Source organism: Suricata suricatta, chromosome X, assembly GCF_006229205.1.
Source record: "Suricata suricatta isolate VVHF042 chromosome X, meerkat_22Aug2017_6uvM2_HiC, whole genome shotgun sequence".
Classification (NCBI taxonomy): Eukaryota; Metazoa; Chordata; class Mammalia; order Carnivora; family Herpestidae; genus Suricata; species Suricata suricatta.
Window position 1 is genome coordinate 4,236,233 of NC_043717.1, and position 9,381 is coordinate 4,245,613.

At 44.6% G+C, this 9,381-nt stretch overlaps 1 pseudogene; it reads right to left on the bottom strand.

The window, feature by feature from the left end:
* Positions 1–520: 520 nt before the first annotated feature.
* LOC115284304 lies at positions 521–7,478 on the bottom strand (annotated as a pseudogene).
* Positions 7,479–9,381: the final 1,903 nt, after the last annotated feature.

Consider the following 9,381-nt stretch of genomic DNA (forward strand, 5'->3'; position numbering starts at 1 on the left):
GACTGACTTGAGGACGGTAAAAACCACTGAAAGGGTAGCAACACTTCCCCATAAATTTAAAAATATTAATGAAAATAAATGATATCACAGAGCCGGGTGGGTTAGTTTCTTTCACAAAAACACAGGTTCTTTTTATTGCCTTCAATATATGGGCAGGAAACCGTCCTTGGGGAAAGACATCGATTTTGACTTTTCACTAAACTTAATGAGAGAGGAACTGAATCCAGAATGACCTACCGTTAGCTGAGATCCTCCTGAACCTGCGAGCGCTGTGCGTGTTTCTTCCCCGCGTACAGCTGGGTATGTTGGCAGCACACACCTTCTGCACAAATGCGTTTTTGGAACATGGGATCGTGTTGATGGGAGAAAAGCAACATGCTGATTCCGAAGAGCCAGAAGAGTCGGATCTCCTGGGAGGACATCCATGCAAAGTTGGAATGTCAGCCTCCTGCGTGAACGTGTTGTTTATCTTCCCCTCCAGCAAATGCCTTATGATGACTTCATTCACAACTATTCAGTGTCACGTTTGTGTTGCGACCTCCGGAATGTCAGGGTCAGCCATGCAGTTTCGCATGAAATAACACCTATAAAAGTGTTTTGTGTCCAGGTAAAGCCTGTGTCTACACTGAGGGAACGGGTTGGCATCCTCCCTGGGATCTCTCCGTTTGCTGTTTTCCTTAGCCCTCCCTGCATCTGCGTCCTTGTGGCTGGCGAGTCTAACACCAGCCATCACTGATACGGACAGCTGACAGGGCTCGTGTTCTTGGGTCTTGACCACTGGATTTCGCTTTCCACCTGTTATTGCTGTAGTGATGTCCCCCTGGATCAGCAAGCCAAACATCTTCAGATTCAGTCTCAAGGCTGCAGAATTTTACAGTGCACTGGCCCGGAGAATAGCCACGCCCCGAGAACAGCCACACGCCCCAAATTCGGGTCGCCTCCCTCCCCCGATCCCTCCTCTCTACTTGGGGCTGCAGTTGAAAACCAATATTTGGATCAGTGGATTCCTAAGAATGGACTTGATGCCAACCTGGAATGGAACCCACATGCTAGTGTCTCCTTGCACACCTAATTTACACAAACATTCTGTGCTACCTGGTGACTCTAAAGAGAGCGTATCCTCAGTTTATAGCATGACAGCAAACTCTACAGAGCTGGAAAGTTCAACGTTTAAAGGGTTTATATCTCGCATTTCAATAAAGGACATCTATTTAGCCTTACACGGGTCATTGTCACTCAGTCAAGGCTTGAAAGTCCCTTGGAACACGTAGGAAGCAACCAATTTTATTTATTAAAAGAATCCTTTTAAGATAAAAATGACTAAAATAGAGTCCAGAACACACACACATGTTTTATTAATGTGACCTGAGTGTGTATTATTAAATTACATGATAAATATTTGGTAATTATGACTAGAAAATCACCTGTAAAATCACAGAGGTCCAAACTGTGTGCCTGTGAGTAACACCTACACTGTCAGTGTCAGAAAAGCACTGAAGTCCTGTGTACTGTGCTGATTTGATTTACAAAGTTCGTCACTGTCCATGTAGAGAATACTTCGTCACATTTCTCACTGCCGAGAAGTCACACTACGACTTGGCGGGAGGGCATGATCCCTGCTCATCCTTAAGAAGGGGTTGGTCAAAGCCCGGGAGCCAATCCATGTTGGGGGTCCCCTTGTTTCCTGCAGAAGCCTTCCCCTCCTTTCCTGAATCACATGAGGTTGTGATTCTGTGTCTGGCCATGTGTAGGACTCAGCCTCTGCACACATCTTTACATGTCTGCTCAATGCTGGTGGCACTCCCCGACATTGGGCACACTGATAAAATGATGTTAACACAGGGGGTCATTCCCACATTCGGCGGGACATCCTGGTTAGCTCCTTATGATTAGGAAAGTCCCCACTGCAAAGCTCTATCCCAGAGGGAATGTGGTTCGATTGCTGAGGAGAATCACAAATCCAAATGTGGGGACAAGGACGGTGTCACATTTGGGAGTTGACTGTGGTTTTACTCATCCGCTTGCTCAGGAACTTCTCCATCCATATTGGCTGTTGCTGCTTGTCTAGTCAGTCTGCACTATCAGTACGTTGGCTGACATGCTTCGGAGAGCTCTCAGGTTTCCAGTCAAAATGTGCTTCCGAAGGAGCCTGGGCAACCATCTCCTGGAAGAGATGGAATGTCTGGAGAGAACAGAGGGTCAGGATATGGTGGAAGACCCTTGCTTTGGCTTCAGACCCTAATTCCAATCTTGGCCATGTGTCTTCTCAGAAAGAACATTCATGCCTCACTTTCTTTTTCTGCAAATTCCACCTTACTTCAGTGTGTTCCTATGAAATGTGCAGTGACTGTAAAAAATTTTTCACCGCAGAACACCTGGGTGGCTCAGTTGATTAAGCATCCGACTCTTGATTCAGCTCAGGTCATGATCTCATGGTCATGGGATTGAGCCCTGCGTCGGACTCCATGCTGACAACCTGGAACCTGCTTCGGATACTCTCTTTCCCTCTCTGTCTCCCTCTGCCTTCCCTCTACCTCATGCATGTGCCTACCTACCCTCTCTGTCTCAAAATAAACAAATAAGCATTACAAAAATTTTATCACACATAGACATGGATCCAGGCCTGTTCCTCCAGCTGCTGAGTAGTGAGCAGGTAGCTAGAGACATTGTCGCTATTGAAAATATGAAAATGAACTGAGTAGTGAAAGATAAATATGAGCTTGCCTAGCCAGCAGAACAAAGGTATTCTAGACTAACAGCTCCCTCCTACATCAAATCACTCACCCTTCAACTACCACCTAGAAATTCAGAACATTCTCTTAAAACATGAAATATTCATTTACTTTTATTGATCACCTACACTAAGGAAGTCTTCATGCTATGCGTCAGGAGTATCATTTTTGGGGTGCCTGGTTGGCTCAGTCCAACTCTTGGTTTCGATTTAGGCCATGATCTTGCAGTTCATTAGTTCAAGCCCCACATCAGGCTCTGCACTAACATGGTGGAGCCGGCTTAGGATTCTCTCTCTCCCTCTCCCTGCCCACCACCACTCTCTCTCTCTCTCTCTCAAAATACATAAAAGCTTTAAAAAAGCACTTTATAAAAAGTCATTTTCATAGCATCTCCTCAGTAAATATTAATGACTCACAAATCCCGATCACAGATTTCAGGAATTTAACTGATACCCTAAACAATTTCTTTAATAAGAAAAAATGAAATACAGTATATAATTTCTTTCTTTCTTAATACTTTTTCATTTTATTAAGGTTTACATGGTAGTTATATTTCTAAATATTTACTGTATGTTTTTGGAGACCTTTAAACTCTGAGTTATCTTCCCGTAAGTAAGTTCCTTTAGGCACATCCATTTGTATTTATAGAATACCCTTACCTTGAGATCACAAATAAAAAGGTATATACTTTGCAAATGTTACAATGATTCTAAATCTCAGGTAACCTCTTTCCCAAATTGCAACCACTCATTTAGTCTTTAAGGAAAATGGAAACCAAAACAGTTGCGTCAACGTATCACTGTGTAGGGGGCGCCTGGGAAGCTCAGAGAGTTGAGCGTCCAACTCTTGATTTCAGCTCAAGTCATGTTCTCCTGGTCCTGAGATCAAGCCACCATAGGCTCCATACTGAGCACACAAGCTGCTTAAGATTTTCCTTTCTCTCTGCCCTTCTCCCCCACTCTCTCTAAAATGTAAAAGCAAAATTTTATTTCTATTTTTATTTAACATTTATTTATTTATTTTGAGAGAGAGAGAGGAGAGGAGGGGAAGAGAGAGAGGGAGTGGGAAGATCTCAGTAGGCTCTGAGTGGTCAGCACAGCACCCAACATGGGGCTCGAACTCACGGACTTGAGCCGAAACCAAGAATTGGAGGCTTAACAGCCTTTGGCACCCAGGTGCCCCTATTAGTAAAAGTTTAAATGTATGATTATATCAAATTCTGTTGACTAAGAAATTCCTCAAAGAGCAGTGAGCCATGATTACTAGAAGGCTTGGATCACTAGCAAGGCTTAATTGCAAAGTATTTAACAGGGGGCCACAAACTGTGTTTTCCTATGAGTAGTTAGGAAATGCCAGTATCATTCGGTGATGCATCTAAATGGCATTGTGTAGTGTGATAGTTGCATAGAAACTCTAGGTCACTTCCTCTTCCTCTGTTAATTTGATAAGCTTCCAGGACCATAGCCTGGCCCTGCCCTCCACCTACATGGGCAGCCAGTGACCTGTCCGGTCTCCTTCCTCCTGTACTCTCTTGGCAGCTGCCCTGACCCACGGCAGCCGTTGGTTCCAAATGAGTGTACCAGCGGTGTCAGGATGGCCGAGTGGTCTAAGGCGCCAGACCCAAATGAGTGTGCCAGGACCAGCGCTCACCCCAGTTCTTAGTCTTCACCAAAAGATATGATCCAACCTTGGCCTTTCTTCCCAAGTAGTTTTGCACCTGCCACTCAGAGTCGGTGGCTTTCAAATCAGCCACCATCTGAGCTGAGAACACTTCCTGAGACTCAAAGACATCAGTATCATTCATTGTCCACACTGCCTTTTCTGCAGCGCATGGAGAATATTTTGACCCAACTAAAAGTGGATCGTCTGGATTCTGAGACACATACACAAAATCTCTCAAATACATGACACATGGCCACAACCTTCGCTTCTGCCATCATCAGCATTGCCGACGAACTGCCAGGCAGGAAAGAAGGATTTGTGGCTATCACCATGCCATGGGGCTGGATGAATACGGGTTTGAGTTTGGCCATCTGGTCCACTCGAGGAAGGATGAATGCCCTTATCTTTGAGATCTGGTACTTTGAAGGGGACACCGTCACACAGAAGTCCTTCATTCTGAGCCTTGGTGGCTAGGCTGTGTAAGCACAGCACACCCTTACCCTGGTCCAGTCCGGAAACTGCAGAAGAGGTGGCCAGTCCATCTGTAGAACTGTCCGTGGCCTCATCGGTGCAGAATGCCGCCAGTGCGGAGAGCTCAGACAATAGGAAATTCAAAGTGAAATTAGAGATTACAGACAGTCATAGAGCCAGAGTCTTGGCCTTATGGAGTTTGAGCATCATTTTCCTCACTTTCCTTGAGTGGGATACAGGGACATCAGACAGTACCTTCTCCACCACATCACACTGCCCAGAAGCAATCAAGCCAACCCCTGTGGTATGGTTGGTTGGCAGAGTCAGAAAGCATGGCAACAGTGGGAGCAGGAGTCTTGTCTGAGAAGCCAGCTCCGAGCCCCGCCTCTCCAGCCACATTGCCAGTTTTCACTTCCTATGTGCCAACGATGACCCCATCAGCGGCTTCCTTTGGGACATTGGTTGATGCACCAACGCCAAAAGAGCTGCTGTAACCAAACCATGTGGCATCTGGTCCTTCTCTGAAGGGCCTCATTGCAAACGTGGAGTGTGAACACCAGCCAAGAGCTCGGCGCTCCTCTTGTTAGGTTTGGCTAAGGGGTTCTTTAATTTGTCCTCGGCGGCTACGGCAGCCCTTGCTTGGAGGAACAGCTCCGATGTCTTATTAAAAGTCTGAGGCCCCATTCTGATGGACTGGGACGATTTTTAAACGAGGCAGGACTATAATTTATTTTGTAAGCAGAAGAAAAAATAGGGATACTTGAAGTTCTGGGTTTTTTTTAACTTTATTTATTTTGGGGACAGAAAGAGACAGATGGGTAGAGAGAGACAGAGACACAGAATCTGAAGAGGGCTCGAGGCTCTGAGCCATCAGCACAGAGTCCAGCACGGGTTTTGAACTCATGAACTGCAAGATTGTGACCTGAGCTGAAGCTTAGGCTTAACTAACTGACCCACCGAGGCAGCCCTGAAACCAGTTTTTTTTTTAATGTTTATCTTTTTTTGCAACAGAGACAGAGCACAAGCAGGGGAAGGGCAAGAGAGAGGGAGACACAGAATCTGAAGCAGGCTCCAGGCTCTGAGCTTCAGCACAGAGGCCACCATTGGGCTCAAACCCACAACCTGTGAGATCATGACCTGAGCCAAAGTCAGATGCTCAACTGACTGAATCACCTGGGTGCCCCTGAGTCTGTTTTATATATAGACTATTTCTAGAAGCATTTAAATATGCTCATTTGCAGTCAGTCTCTGTATTGACTCGTTTCATGCTTTTTGAATATTTACCAATTAGTGCTAATTATTGACTGATCAATTCAACAGTTGGGAATGATAGTCCATACGTGTTGTGATACCTTCCATTCTTGAACTACTCATTTCATTTTTTGTCTTTGTCTTTTTCGTGTGTTAAGGGTGCAAAATAAAACAACTGTAATAACTGTGAACTATTTGTGTCACAAATCCTCCCTGAGTTCGGCATTCACAATTGCATCCGGCAAGGTTTGTGTGTGTGCACACACACACACACACACATATATACACACTCATCAAGAGTTGATGTTGTCTATTTCTTATTCATTTTGACTCAGGTGGAATTATGAGTAAACAGTTTGAATCAGCATTGAAGGCTTTTTCATTATTGTCATTTTTCTTGGAGGTTCTATAAAACTTTCTAATAATTACTATTTTCCAGTCTTTGGATTCTTCGCTTCTGGAGTTCTGGGTGACAAATTTGCTTTCTCTTCATTTGTTTGATACATATATCTGGTTTCTGTGCTACAGTAAAAATGCCAACTGAGGTTGTTTTTTTCCTTCTGTGAAGAATTTTTGCAGAGCTCTAAAGGAAATACAGAAAATACAAGATAAGCTACTGCATGAAATAAAATTCATAAAAAGCTCTTCCCGGGTGGTTCTCGGAGACGCATCCGCTGCGACTTTGTGCAGAGTGCCAAGTTTATCTCTTTGATTCAATGGTACCAGCCACCCTCCAGTTTTGTCCTGCAGATGTGGAATAGTTTACTTTTCAAGTCGGTCATAAAGCACTCTGTTTATAAAGCACTTAGCTACAGTGCACCATGCACAGATTAACATGATGAAACACACAGACGCCCCTTTTATAGAACCCGATGTCTGAAAGAATCACAGCACAGTGAATCATTCTCAGAAATCTGCCTGGCAGGATTCATGGTTTCCATTACGGAACAATTTCAAGGGCCACCACTCCAAAATTCACCAAAAAGGGCCGACTTCTGCTCTCCTGTCCTATTGGTTTTGATCATAGGGCTAAACACAGAACTGGTAATGCTGTTCCTTGTCACAGTTGTAAAATGGGCATGCTTAACGCCAGTTGCTCGGTTCACATGTTTTTTCATATATTAGCCAGTCGTCCGTCAGGGATGACCATAAGCAGCAGATGGAGGAGGCATGATCTGGGTAAGAGGTCCCCAAGATTTGTCAGGGTTGCAGCCTTTGCCATTGGGGCTGGATAATGCTTTCTTGGGGGCCTTGTCCTGAGCTCTGGCCATATTGTGAGGCCTTTCTGGCCCCTTTCTTTTCGATACAAGTACCCTACCATCCCTCGTCTGTGCCGTGATAACCGACAATGTCTCCAGACATTGCCGCATCTCCACCACGCAGGAAAAATTGTGCTTATTGAGAAGCACTGGAATTCTCCTTTTCAGCATTTGTAATTTACGATGTGAAAGCACCCTGGGAGATTTCAGTCTGCAGCCGACTTGGTGAGTCAGTGGTCTGTTTCTTTGTGGCTCAAAGGCTGGTCCCCAAACCTGGAGAATCCTGCGGCAGCTTGTTAGGAACGCAGAGTGTCAGACCTATAGGATCAGAATCTGCGTTTTACCCAGACCCCCAGTGAACTTCAAGTCTTCAAAGCACCTTCCTCTCTTCTCTGAGAATTCTCTGGAACTCCCAAGCTCCCGCCGAACGGACAGTTCCTGCGTTGGACAGCAGGTCGGGTGGGCAAAGACATGTGGCTCCTGTGTGGGAACGGGGCAGAATCTATTCCCAGTGGAGGGGAAATCGGATTCCACCTAGAGAGTTTATGTAACTGGAAGAGACTCAAGAGTGGGTGTGGGTTCTTGTCGGAAGACAGGACGGAAGGAGCAGGACAGAGGGGCGTGAGGAAAATGGCCGACGACGGGCGGACTCTTCCCCTTCTTGATCCGTAGATCTTCGTTTTCTTCCCTGCTTTTCTTCTCAGCCCGGCTTCACAGCTTTTCCTTTGCCCCCAGGTGTGGCCGGGCAGTGTATCCTCACATGCTGAGTTCGCCTGCGAGCGCTTTGCTCCGCACACCCGGTCACACCCAGCCATTAAATGATTTTACTTTAATCCATGTGGAGCGTGGGAATATCAAATAATGGTAGGAACACTATGCCGTTAATGGATAATGAAAATTCTATAACCTCCCATGGTCTGTTGCTTCAAAAGTTTGGAGTGGGCATTTGATAAAAACATTCACATGGCATGAAAATGAATAAGTACTTTACTCTCTATACAGTTTTTAAATAAACCCATATTTGGAAATAACTCCAAGAATGCAAAAGGAGAGTTAGAAATAACCCCATGCTAGGGGATAGATGAGTAAGAGATATTTTGTGAACTGATAGATCACGCAGCCATGGCGGAGTAAGGACAAGGTGGACGAAATAGAGCGAATACGTTTGTTGTTTAAAAAAGAGATCGTACACATTTTTAGATTTTTGTTTTCATAACGTTAGCCCATGAAAATGTGCATGTGTTTCTGGTATCCAGGTAACCTTAGAGACGGTGTAATTTTCTAGTAGGCTTTGATGGCACAGATTCAGGGGCCATCTTCTTTTCCCTAGTTTTCAGTCTACGATAAAGAGAAATACAATGAAATGGTCCCAGGTACACTCAGGTGCAAGAGATAGGAAACAAGCACTTTGTATGTAGAATCGGATGTGTTTCTGGACCTCGTTTAAGCTTTTGGTTATTTATGTTTTCATTAGCTGGCATTGGGGTGTGCGTAACTTGGGTGGGCCTGCTTTCAGAAGCTTGCTGAAGAGAATGGGATTGAACTGGGCCGACTCTCTAAGCCTCTACATCTTGAGGCCTGAACTAGGGATGGCTATACCAGTGTGGCACGCAGGTTTTATTAAAATTAAGGGGACATTGACACACAAGACTTAGTGCGGTGCCTGGCAAATAATTCTCACTTAACGGATGGATAGCAGGCGTCATTCTCACGGTTTCCATTTATAGCAACAAATTTGTATTTAATAAGACAATTGTCTGGTCAGTGCCTTCTATTTTACAGATTTCCACTGTGACTGTTTTATCATCATTCACAATCATTAATGTTTTACTACGATTTATTACTATGTTAAGGCACGTTTATTAAACTTCCATTTATAAAGATGATTTAATGAAAATAATGGAAGAATACCCACTGATATTTGAATTACTGTTTGAAAATCTGGCTTGATTAGACACATACAGGATAAAATTATTTGTTAGAAGCCCCAGTTGAAGAGTACATCC